The sequence below is a fragment of the Haliotis rubra genome, unplaced genomic scaffold, assembly GCF_003918875.1.
Source record: "Haliotis rubra isolate DU_JTF1 unplaced genomic scaffold, ASM391887v1 Scf402, whole genome shotgun sequence".
In the NCBI taxonomy this organism is placed as follows: domain Eukaryota; kingdom Metazoa; phylum Mollusca; class Gastropoda; order Lepetellida; family Haliotidae; genus Haliotis; species Haliotis rubra.
In genome coordinates this window covers 337,409-351,021 of record NW_025767083.1, presented here as the reverse complement: position 1 = coordinate 351,021, position 13,613 = coordinate 337,409, and the positions used below count along the sequence as shown (strand labels likewise).

The following is a 13,613-nucleotide window of genomic DNA, read 5'->3' as shown; positions in this document are numbered from 1 at the left end:
ACCGAAGTGGTGGATGGTGTCTTGTAAATTGCACCTGTACTACGTTTGTTAGGCTACTTTGGTTGTAGTTTTGTTTTGGTTGTATTACAACTGATGCAAGCTTTCCTGTCACTGCACAGTTGTGCAGACAATGTAAGTGCTTCAACTGTCAAAACAGAATCATATTCTGTGATATTTGTCTTTATTTTTATTTGAAAATAAATATAAATGTTCAGAATGTTGTGTGAGGTGTCTCTGTTATATTTACATTGTACATGCATTACTTGACGGCCGTGACCATGTGTCAACTCCTGGACAGACTCTCTTGAGGTTTGTAGAGTGACACACTTTCTCACCTTCAAGGATACATGTGTGTAATCGTTACATGTGTGTAATCGTACCATAATTGTTGCTCATGTTGTAAGTCTTTGGTTTGCTTGTACAAGACATTATTTTTCAGGCAGCCATAAGGCTGGATTAAGGTGTAAAACAACATTCCCAATAACAACCATGTGTTGTATAGGGGCTGGAATAGTCCTAAAATGACGTCATCATCGAACACCTGGCTGACCTCATTTCACAGGGGTGTCAATGACCGTGGGATCCGGCGTCACATCAGAGCATCACACCATGACATCACACCATGACATCACGCCATTAATTTGGACCAATCAGCATACAGCCAACTCACTTCGGTGTGACTCACCCTGACCGAGGGGTCAATGACCGCGCGCCCCGTGGAAAACACATCATAGCATCACACCATGACATCACGCCATTAATTTGGGCCAATCAGCATACAGCAAACTCACACCGGTGTGACTCACCCTGACCGAGGGGTCAATGACCGTGCGCCCCGTGGAAAACACATCATAGCATCACACCATGACATCACGCCATTAATTTAGGCCAATCAGCGTAGAACAACTATCGGGGTTCACTGGACCACTGACCACAAACTAGTTTCGTCCGGTTTCAATTTTACCTATTAAAAAAACCCGCTGACAGTCAGTTGAAGTTATCATTTTGTCCTCTTACAAAATGTTTATATTTTCTATACTCAATAACCTTTTCTGTGGAGTGGAAATCTGTCATCTCAGAGCGCGCGCCGTTGAGGCATGGTGAATTAACAGTCGCAGCCTCCACACACTTCCCTCGTCTCACTCAGCCGAGGTGTAATATGATACCTCCTCAAGTTGTACTCAAAATCGTGGGTCTAACATTAGCCTGTCTCACGGTGTCTGACCCATATTATTTTGCCTACAGCCTAGCCCTCCCTGCACTGCTAAGGCTCTAAATGAAGTCTAGATTTCCCCCAGGTTTGCCTTGGGCTCCTTGTCAATTTAAATAGGTTTGTTTGTATTATCAAGATAATACATTCAGAGACTAAACATAAGTCTAGTCAAACATGTGCACTCATATGTGTAAAAGAAATGATACGGGTTTTATAACACATTTGTTCAATGCAATCAGCGTTCATTGCCACATGAAAATGGTTTGAGTTTGTCTTGACCATCACCAAAACAACCCAACTCAATAGAATTTCAAATGTATTTCAAACTTACCGGTATTCACATTCCATATTTGAATATCCAATCCATATTGTCATTGTATGTTCGATGATGACGTTTGTGATTGTATTGAATGAATCAACCACCAAAACACATGAGACTAATATTGCACCTTCCATGTAAATAGAACATATGTTATATCTGGGATTGTGTTGTGCAAAATACTCTCCCTCTCACAGTGCTAGCAGAGACGCGATCTGGTGACCCACAAGGGGTATGGACAACATTTCTCGTAAAACACCCATAAATAAACATGCTCGTTAGAATGAACGCTAGCTAGGGCGTGTCAGCTTTGAAATGTGCGTTCTGGTCATGGGGTTTTTGTACATCACATTTAGGAATGCAACTTTCAACTTTCTAAAATTCCATCAGTGTAATTGTATAGTGTTAGCATGAAAGAGTAATTAAATGACAACTCACAGGTGTATATTATATTTTATATGGGTATTTATATAGCACTATAGTCCATACCGCATGCATGCTCAAAGGGCAACACCTCTCAACTGCCCGGGACTGCCACTACAACTACGGGATAGGAGCCTTTACTTTACATCTGTTGTCTTATCACCGTTCCTAATCGTCATGGCCTTCACTCTTCATCAGATGTTATGTCTGCATTATCATCTTCGGGTATGATACAGATTATTTGTGTCTCCTACTTGTTTCAGTATTCCTTGTGTCTTTTGGACCATACTCCATATGGTACAGATAAGTAATAAATCGTGCATACGTCTCTTTAAACGTTCGTGTCTTCGTTTAAACCTCTTTTCATGTACAGCTGTTTCTTTATTCAGCTCACGTGTACGTGAATACATTTGTCTTATACCTTGCTCTTCGAGATCAGCCATCTCTTTTTCCCTGTTGTTTTGTGTGAAAGTTGTGGTTATTGCTAAACACTTGACCACAATAGTCACAATCTGTTGTCGCTTCCCTCCCTCTTCCTTTTCACTTGGGGTATTCCCCGGTGGACACACTGAAGAATTTACAGGACACCAGTTTCTTCTGTGTTTTTGCAAATCATGCACGTCTTGAGATGGCATGGCTGGGATGTTTTCACGCCGAAAGTTCCTAGCTTGATGTCTCCTTTTTAAGCTGAAAAGTCGCAAATGTGTTTTTTAGATCAACCAACATGTAGGTTTCTGGAAAACGGCTCCATGAAACGGTCTGTGTTACCTGGATACATTTGCCTCGCCATGGGTTGTTGATTTCAAACAGATCTGTAGCTTTGCCTTGATGAAATCCAACATAATAATATATGGAAAAGGGCTGTCGCAAGAGCCAAATAATGTTCAGGATAAGGTTTAATGTTCATGCGTTCTAGAATCACTAAGTAATGTTTTCCCATGGGCCCTGAGACAATCTGGTGAAGGGGTGTATCAGCTCACATTCTTCCAAAGTTATTTGCATCATCTTGATTGCTTGTCTGTGTTGAATTGTATCCCTTCTGGAAAACGTCTTATAGCACACGGGACACTGCCTTGAAGTTAAAATGTACTAGCATCTTGAAATCTGAAGAAAGCTTTGGCCTGAACGATAGGGACAAATGGCCAGTAAATAGGTAATCATCCACGTTAGTAAAGGGATTGGGATATCCTTTAGCCTGCAAATAGTAATATTTGGTCCATTTCTTAGGATGGGCTGACCGTTGTTATTGTTGTTTTATAACCCCTAATGTTTGAGAGGGAAAGTGGTCAACTCAGTACACATAGAGGAAACAAAATGGCGGATGTCCAACCCCTATACAACAACCATGGATGCTTTTTCTTAAAATGTCATCCACAGTGTTGTATCATAGTGCCTGAGTTAGTCGCATCAAATCTGAGAGGGTGTCCTAAAGGTTGTGTGGGCACTAATGTTTGAGAGTCGCACATAGAGGGTGTCCTATCCCAGTGTTGAGAGTCGCACATAGAGGGTGTCCTACCACAGTGTTGAGAGTCACACATAGAGGGTGTCCTATCACAGTGTTGAGTCACACATAGAGGGTGTCCTATCACAGTGTTGAGAGTCGCACATAGAGGGTGTCCTATCACAGTGTTGTGAGTCACACATAGAGGGTGTCCTATCACAGTGTTGAGAGCCACACATAGAGGGTGTCCTATCACAGTATTGAGAGTCCCACATAGAGGGTGTCCTATCACAGTGTTGAGAGTCACACATAGAGGGTGTCCTATCACAGTGTTGAGAGTCCCACATAGAGGGTGTCCTATCACAGTGTTGAGAGTCCCACATAGAGGGTGTCCTATCAGTGTTGAGAGTCGCACATAGAGGGTGTCCTATCACAGTGTTGAGAGTCACACATAGAGGGTGTCCTATCACAGTGTTGAGAGTCACACATTGACAAACCCAAAGGTGTGACAGTTCCAACAGAGTCGACAGGGTGTGAACACTCAAATGTCACTGGTCTTGGCTCAGCAGTGACTGTGCTAATAGGGACCACTCAGTTTTGAATAAATGCTTCTTTTTTTAAAATAAAAATACCCCAAACAAACAAAAAACAACATTCACATTCATGAGGCATCTGATGACAACTGGGGCGGTGGGGTAGCCTAGTGGTTAAAGCGTTGGCTCGTCACGCCTAAGACCCGGGTTCGCATCCCCACATGGGTACATTGTGTGAAGCCCATTTGTGGTGTCCCCCGCCGTGATGTTGCTGGAATATTGCTAAAAGCGGCGTAAAAGCAAACTCAGTCAGTCAGTCAGTCAGTCTGATGACAAATTGGAAGAAGGAATCCGCAGGACACTCGATGCACAGTGTACGACAAACTTTTTCACCAGGCAGTGAATATCGAACATCCCAAACGTGTATGAAATATTACATCCTATTTAAGATGATATTTTAAGACAGAGACAAGTGCTTTCACTGCATGATAAGATGGCCCACAGATCCCAGCTGTAGTTTTACAGTAGGAATACCGACTGACTCTATAACATTCTCACATGGTTACAGCTTGTGAAGCCCATATCTGGTATCCCCTGTCGTGCTATTGCTGGGATATTGGTAAAGGCGGCGTAAAACTAAACTCACTATAACATGGTGTACCACTTAAGGTGCTCATAAAATAAGCATGAGAGACGACATTGAGAATACTCCCGAGATAAAAAACAGTTGCTCATAGATTCTAGTCATTATTGTGAAATGTGTAATTAATCTTTGCTTAAAACATACAAAAACAGTTTCGGTTGCAAGTTTCATTTGAAATGAATACAGACAGGTTTTATTCAATAGTTGAGGCCCAGTGGCCAAAAGTACAACTGAAGTTGCTTCATGACAACTTTTGGTCACGTGACATGAGATAATGGTTTTACAGGTGGTTTAAGAATGGAATCAAATGTTTTATGAAAATGGCAATATATTTGTCAATATCAGCATTATTAGAATTAACTAGAATATACATCATTTGTGGGGTATCATTAGTACATTTTAAATACTTCTTTCGGCAGGCATAAAAAGCTTCACAGATTAATAATATGTGGAATTCGTCTTCCGTTTTACCAGAAGAACAATAAGAACATGATAAATCTTCCAATGTATTATTATCCTTTCTATAACGTGAAATGCATACAAAAGAAAATCAACTGGAAATGACTGAGTGCTACAGTCATGTATTAAGTGTAAACAACTGTCTGTGCATGAGAGCTGAAATGCATGACATTTATTATATCGTTGGCGAGTTAACTGGTAAATTAGGAAATGAATTAATGATATTGTATGTTTCAATATTTAATATACTAGCATATATGGAAAGTTCAGAGAAGATTTCTTTTATTTTCGTGCTTTGTCAAATATATGGTGTATATCTAGTCGTCTCAGTATGATTGTATATGTTGAAGATTAGACGTATACATTTTGTATCCCCTGACCTAACAAGAAAAATCAGATTTAGAGTTTGTCATCCCATATTTTTCCTTCATTGTTATTTTGTAAATCCATGACAGAGTTCTCGTTCCAGACATTTCTGGTAAGGGCAGAAGATTGAATGTCTGTCAACACTTACAGAATACGAGGGCGGTGGGGAAACTAATTGTTCGCTCGTCACGCCGAAGACCCAGGTTCAATTCCCTGCATGGGTGCAATATGTGAAGCTCATTTCTAGTGTTCCCATCGGATATTGCTGGAATATTGCTTAAAGCGGCGTAAAACTAAAGTCACTCACTCACTCACCCAACCAACAACCCACCCACCCACTCACTCACTCACTTACAGGATACGACCTTTGCGTGCACGACCTTGGCTCACGCCTACTTCACTGATCAGTGTCAATGCATGTGAGAGTGTGTGAGTTTGTTGTCAAACATGCCGTCAGAGGATGCTCGAGATTTCACCCGAAAAGGATGCCATTTTTATCAAACAGTAATCTAAACGAGACAATCCTTTGGTGTAGTTGGAACGTATATATGCCATGAGACTATATATGACAGGATCGGCTAACAAGCTGTGTGGGCTTATAGGAATGCATCTGCGGATACCATGGTTAACAGAGTCAATGAATACAGTGATGTAGTGAGTGTGTGCTAGAAATGAATAACCTTATTCCAATTTGTATCACTACCTACGAGCCTGAAGCGAACATGTATGACTTGGCAAAAATATGTTCCATGAATAACATCAAAGGGAAAGCTTTGAATTTTGAATTTGCAGCTTCCTTGGGGTTGTTCTGATATCACTGAATTATTATATTAAAAGAACACAACAGGTATCCCATATTTCAAGGGAACAAAATTGTCTCCTCTGACGAGCATGAACTGTCACAGATGAAATGTTTCACCGTCCGTCAAACACATCATACTGGCTGGCTTTGTCAAACGTGCTTAAAAATGTTATTCGTCGTTTGCGCACATCAAATGAACCTACACCAACAAGACAATTAAAGAAAATACTTATGATATGTATGTGTCTGGAGACACTATCGGTATATTTGTTTTGAAGTTTGGTTACAAATACAAATGCCTGACTAACCGAATGCTGACACATTGTGAGCAGGTAGATATCATTTCTCTGAAAGCCAGATACATGTATATCATAGCTATTCAAAATGAAAGGGAAGAGCTGTCTGACTAGTCTGGTTGGGTGAAAGTAAACAGTGTTCAGGGAGGCTAAACTTGAAATTACCGGAGATATTTTGTGAATCGTTATCAGTGAAAACACTGTAAGTACATTTCCGGATTAAGAAATTGCTTCTGATATATTTTCACGCTATTCAAGACCTCGAGCCACGAGTTAATGCAAATCACACATCATCTTACCAATGGAAGCGTCCAGGTCCTAAGCAGTCGCAAGAAGCCCATTGAGAAGGGGAAGAGACTTAGGGAACGTTCATACTTTATGGCAAGGGGGGGGAGGGGGGATGATGATTGTTATGCAGAAGCATGTACAATGTGAATGACGCCCCCCTAAAATTTGCGTACAGAGTAAGTGACCCCCCCCCCCTAAATCTTAAGCATCGTTTTTACTTATTTTTATGTATAAAATTGCTCATCCCCCTACCTCCCCAGAACAAAATGGGTGACCCCCTCTTAAAATCAACATATCACACACACACACACACACACACACACACACACACACACACACACACACACACACACACACACACACACACACACACACACACACACACACACACACAAACACACACAAACACACACAAACACACACACAAACAAACACACAAACAAACAAACAACAACACGCACGCAGGCACACACACACACACACCATAAATTATGAACGGTCCCTTATATCGTGCTACATGTTGGATCCCATGCAGAATTTCTGCCAGGTTGGGTTCAGGGTACCGCAGTATACACAACATTAGCGTTACCACTGTCGAGATCGTCTTGAAATACCCTGGTAACACGGATAATGGAAAATCTCTAATTTGGGATGACAAACTTCCACCTCTGACACCATAGTACGTGTGGTGTTCTGACATGTACATAAATGAGCTGTCTGCATTATTTGTATTCTTTCTGTCCCGTGAAGATCCGGGTTAGAATTGATCTTCAGTAACCCAGGTTTGTCGTAAAGGGCGGCTAACGGGATAGGGTGGTCAGACTCGCTGACTATCCCAATTGCGTAGATCGATGCTCATAAAGTTTATCACTGGTTTGTTTGGTCCAGACTTGATTATGTGCAGACCGCTGCCATATAGCTGGAATATTGCTAAGTGCAGCGTAAAATTGGTGAAGGGGTAATAATATATCCCCAAACGTAGTGTTCCTAATAATAAAGAAGTTTTCTTCCATACGCCAAGTAGTCAGTCAAGCAGTTAGTTTAAAGGGCCGAGGTACTTCTATATAATCCCAAGACAGAGCTAAGGTAACTTGTCCCCAAAATCGTCAAGCAATAGTTCCACCCTCACAAAGATAACTGATACAGTTAGACGTGCTGTGCATGTGTCTAATTAGGTATCCTTGTATAGCTGTCCAGTTTTAACACTTTGTGCACTGACAGAGTTCATCATGTTCACCTGTGTGATGGTTGACCGGACCAAGCCAGCAAATGCCTTTTCCCGTGAGTTGCGAATTGAAGCGAGAATCTCCTTAATGACCCAATTAGAGAAACTCCCCGTGTGAAGTGACAGGACGACTTGCTGTGAGGCCCGTGACAGCCGCGGCGAGCTCAGACACACCTGAATCTTGAAAGACGAGTTATCGAGGACTTAGTGAACTGCAAAATCGTTTCTGTTCTTTTCTTTATCTCATCTTTCTGTCTCTGCAACACAATCCGTCCCCAGTAATAGTGGACGTCATAAATTTGCATCCGCCTCCATTCGAGACACACATGTGCATTCATAAACCCTTTAAGTCCCCAATGCATTCAGTTATAAGTGCACCGACATATTTCAATGCAGGCTGTTTTATGTTTAGCTTTACAAAACATGGAGATTTTCCATGACACTGTGTTATACAAGACCAATATCAACTCGACTCGTTCGTCTTTTCTGGTTTATGACTCCTTAAGTATGATATTTAGCAACACGGCGTATACGATAATCGGTATACTCGTTCCTCGTCGCGAAGAGGACTCGGGCTCGATTCCCAAATTGGCACACTACACGCCAAAAGAAACGTCACTCTCCTACCTTTATGAATTACTTAGAAACTATCAAAAATATGTTAGAAGCTATTAGTTTACAAATAAGCTTAACAACACAGCTTTATGCAAATCACGAAAAGAAATTCTCAAATGCATTCATATTTAGGCGAAATGCATCTTTTTCAGAAGAGTTAAATTGTCCTATTTTCACCCAAGCCAAAATAAACCAATAACAGTGATTTAGAGGTCCAAAAGAAAGTTTGAAATAAAATTCTGCTTTGGGACAAAGATAAACCATTTAAAGTCACCATTTTTCAATTATTTAAACAAGAAACAACTGTTGTAGAGTGTGTAAAATTATAAAATAACCATTCCTATGATTTTAATATTTTGAAACATTTTCTACTGATTTTCATTAGTGAAAACAAGTAAAACGTGTCTTTGATATTGTGAAAAAATGTTCGGGAACTTCTACAATGATCTTTGTTAACATTTCTGCTTACAGAGTAACATTTTTCCATTTTCTGTTTACATATAGAAATATCAATCGCCAAAACACAGCAATATTCAAGCAGTATTTGCATCCATTTCACATGTAGAATCATTCTATAGGGTATGAAGAGAGCCTAGAAAAGATAATAGGATACACAAGTACGAGAAACATGCCACAGCCTATATGATTAACAGCTGAAGAGAGAGAAAGAGACATTGAGATGGTACAGATAGGGTCGACATACAATGCTGTTACCAACGCCCTCGAATGCCACCGTATCACGGTTATAAGACTTATTCAGGGCTTCAGACAGACTGGAGTCACCCTAGACAGACCAAGAAGTGCTGGGATATTGCTGAATACTGCTAAAAGTGGCGTGCTTTAAATAATTACTCCCTTGATATGCTTACAGTAACTGCTTTAGAACGAAGTCCATGCGTGCCTGAAGATCGTTTTCAGAATGCAGAAAGAACTCACCTATGTTTAATATAACTCAAACCGAAGTCGGTTAGCTTCTTGATCCTGGCGACTTGAGTATACAAGACGGACGTCCTTGCGGTGCCATACGTGATCCAACGGAAATGCCATCAGTCTAATTCTTCATTCAGTACACGTGTAGACCTACGGCCCAAGGTACAATTAAAGGTTGACAAAAGACAGTATAGCCATGAGCGATTCGTTGTGTGGTGCACAAACATGACTGTACAAAAATTCGAGTATTGTGAAATGGACATGAAACTTCACTGGAATATACTGTTGGCGAGGGTTATCGTATGATTACAAATAAACAAGACATTTATCAAAGACTTTCAAACATAAAACAGAACCTTTGTAGCAATATATTTGATACATGTTTGCTTCAATGGAATTTGTGTGTAGCTATTATCCTCAGGTATTATAAGACGACAGATATTCCAACGGACAGTCACACATTCCACCCTTATTGAACACAGCGATTTGTGTTTCATCAAGAGTATCTACTATCAGCTGATTCAAACGCTGGGAATAGAAATCATCAGCAGATCAATCAAATATTCTTAATTCAAACACCCTGACCTTCCAATACTCATCTTATTTTATAGCTTTTAACTATACCACCATTTTCCCTAGCACATGTACTGCAGTATATATCTGCTACCTCAAGACCTCCTACAGAAACCAGAAACCCGTGAAGGTCCGAGTAAGAATTTGGAAAATATTTGATGCTCACAACAGCTCTCAACTTCTTTTTAGATTTATTTCTCGCACCATCACTATCACCAACACCATCACCATCACTATCACTATCATCACCACCATCACCATCACCACCATCACTATTATCACCATCACCATCATCATCCCCATCACATCATCACCATCACCACCATCATCATCATCACCATCATCACCATCATCATCATCACCATCATCACCATCACCATCACATCATCACCATCACCATAACATCATCAAATACTTCAAATATCTATAGTGACAGAGCAAGGGTCTCTGCAAGGCTACGTGCGGCGTTTACAGCCGGTAGGACACCCCTGCCCGGGCCGTTTTGAAGCCCCCGTAACCTCAACCCTATTTACGTAAACACCACCAGGTTGGCGACGTACAGTGACGCCTGCACGTCCTTCATTATCCATAAACATATGTCTGATATGGAAAAGACTTCCAAAATTACCCTACCCTGTCTTTATAACATATAAAACTTGCTTAATATAATATTTATAGCGTTATGTTCTAAACAGCTCAAAACTTTAATATGCTTTCGTATATTTGTATATTTTTGTGTTTTGATTGTCTCTCATAATTCTGCAACTCTTTCTGTATTTAAACGTATACTTGTTATAAGACATGATGAGATGAGACTTGAATGATATATATGTGTGTCGTATTTATGGCAAATCTATATGTTGGGTGAGTTCGTTAATCTACATGAGTAGGCGCCATCAACCCAGAGTGCCTTCGACAGCTCCCGACAGCGCCCTCAGCCATGACTGTCGTCACCTGTCAAACGAAATTGGTCTTATTTTCTCACAATACTTTCCATACTACTAGTATATTGCTATCAAGGACCCAACGCCCCAAACATGAATATGGAAGACAAAATACACCGTCATCATTTTGTTATATAATCTCGCCGGTCACGTGATACCCACTGTATCACGTGAGTTGCCGGGTATCGCACCCTGATATTCTTACATCCACCGAGTGCGAAGCACAACGTGCAGGAATATCACATGGAGTGTAGACGAGTAGATATTTGGAATTATTGATCTCGAATTGAACTTAGGTAAGTTACTGAGGCAAGAATAGTTAATCTTTTGATTGCATTTTCGCTATGCTCTCGATGTTCTTAGTATATTTCTTACTTAAGTAGTAATTTATGAATAATGAAGTATATTGCCACGAAAAATTACTAAACCGTCTTTAGGTGGTGTATACGCCACAAGACATATTTTGTAAATAATACAAACGCCCTCATGTAAGCGTCTGTGTCTTCTTAGGTTTAAAGATTCACATATGTTTAAGTTTAAATGTTTACATTTATGCCCAAAAAACATTACCTTATTTCCATTTTGGATTTGAGGAAAACTTTAATCTAAAGCCTATTTATCGCACTTGTACGCTAAACATTTTACACATCCTTTCAAACAAAATTGCCCAACTAATTGCATATTTATTATATTTCCTTTTCCAATGTTGGTACCTGTGGCAGCAGTCGCAGTAGGAGACGTAGCAGTTGCAGTAGGGGCATCAATAGTAGCAGTAGGGCCATCAATAGTAGCAGTGCTACTACTGCTGCTGTACTACTACTACTACTACTACTTACTGTTATTTATTACTACTACAACTGCTGTTATTATTACTACTACTACTACTACTACTACTACTACTACTACTACTACTACTACTACTTACTACTACTACTACTATTATTACTACTACTACTACTACTACTACTTCTACTACTACTACTACTTACTGTGACTACTTACTATCTACTTACTTACTACTACTACTTCTACTACTTACTGCTTCTACAACTTTTATTATTACTACTACTACTACTACTACTACTACTACTACTACTACTACTACTACTACTATTACTACTACTACTACTACTACTACTACTACTACTACTACTACTACTACTACTACTACTACTACTTCTACTACTTCTACTACTACTACTACTACTACTTACTGCTACTACTTACTATTACTACTACTACATTTTATTATTATTACTGCTACTACTACTACTCTACTACTACTACTTTGACTACTTCTTTCCTACTACTACTACTCTAACTACTACCACTACTACTACTATTACTGCTACTATTTCTATTACTACTACTCATTACTAATTACTGCTACTAATACTGACTTATACTACTACTGCTGCTACTTTTATAAGCATACTACTATTACTGCAACTACTTCTATTACTACTAATGTCAAATGCTACTCTTCTATTACTACTACTACTCTACTACTATTTCATTACTACTACTATTACTGCAACTACTCGGGTACTTCTACTACTCTCGAGGTCTCACTGTACTATACTACATAAAGTTTCACTATCAACATTACAAAACCATATATGTTCCTCTACTACTAATATTCTCAAATTTGAGTTTCAGATCGTCAATAATAATACTTAAATAATATCTTCATTACAACAGGTCCTTAATTGTTAAAATTCCATTTTAGCCTCAATGCCTAATAAAAAGTGATTTGGGTTTTGAAATTATCACCATGACAAAAAGCCCCGGGCTTGACATGATTTTGAAAATGAAAGTTGGGCAAGGCCTCAACACTAACTAAATATACAGCTTTGCAGCCTATCGGGCTTACACGACAAAAATTGGCTTGCTACGCGCCTGGTAAATGCGTTCCCGCGATGGGTAGCAGTAAGTTCACAAGCCCAGGGAAAGTGCGTACTCGTACAGAAGGGAAAATTGAATTTGATGATTTTGATAAATGCGCAATTCGCCAGTACATTCAACACTGTTACACAGTAACCAAGACAATGCCAACACTGACAGTTTATCGCTTTACATACCCTCGGCACCTTATTGGTAAAATGGACTGCACCGCTATTCAGATGCACGGGTTCAAATGACAGGTCGGCATTATTCTTAAGTTCGTCCAGGGAGACTATATAAGGGGGAGTGGTCGCTCCTCGGAAAGCCCCTAAGCTGTGCCTCGGCTCGTCACGTGACCAGTGTAGCCAATATGGCGGCAGCGTAGTTTTAAGATTGAGCCCGGTTTATTTTCAACAGCTGATTACATACGCTGAGTGTTGTGACAACTGAAAACCTACATGTAGAAGATAAGTTACCTATTCTGTCACTTCATTTTAAGTCAAATAATTGTTATTAGTGTCAGTATTAGTACAGTAGATTTGTAGTAAAGTTTCAAGTCGGCATGTTGTAGCTCACTGGCTTCAATTCTCAGTACACAGCGAAGAAAGACTAAATTCTATCGCTAAAAACTTCTTTCACATATTCGTTTAATTTTTAGA

At 39.9% G+C, this 13,613-nt stretch overlaps 1 protein-coding gene across 1 annotated transcript in view; it reads left to right on the top strand.

Moving 5' to 3' along the window:
• Positions 1 to 11,262: 11,262 nt before the first annotated feature.
• The window catches only part of LOC124287597 (multidrug resistance-associated protein 1-like), a 29,875-nt gene continuing 27,524 nt past the window's right edge, over positions 11,263 to 13,613 (top strand). The window contains exon 1 of the mRNA XM_046724081.1: positions 11,263 to 11,366. The gene's annotated coding sequence lies outside the window, so the exon portion shown is untranslated. The remainder of the gene's footprint in view (positions 11,367 to 13,613) is intronic.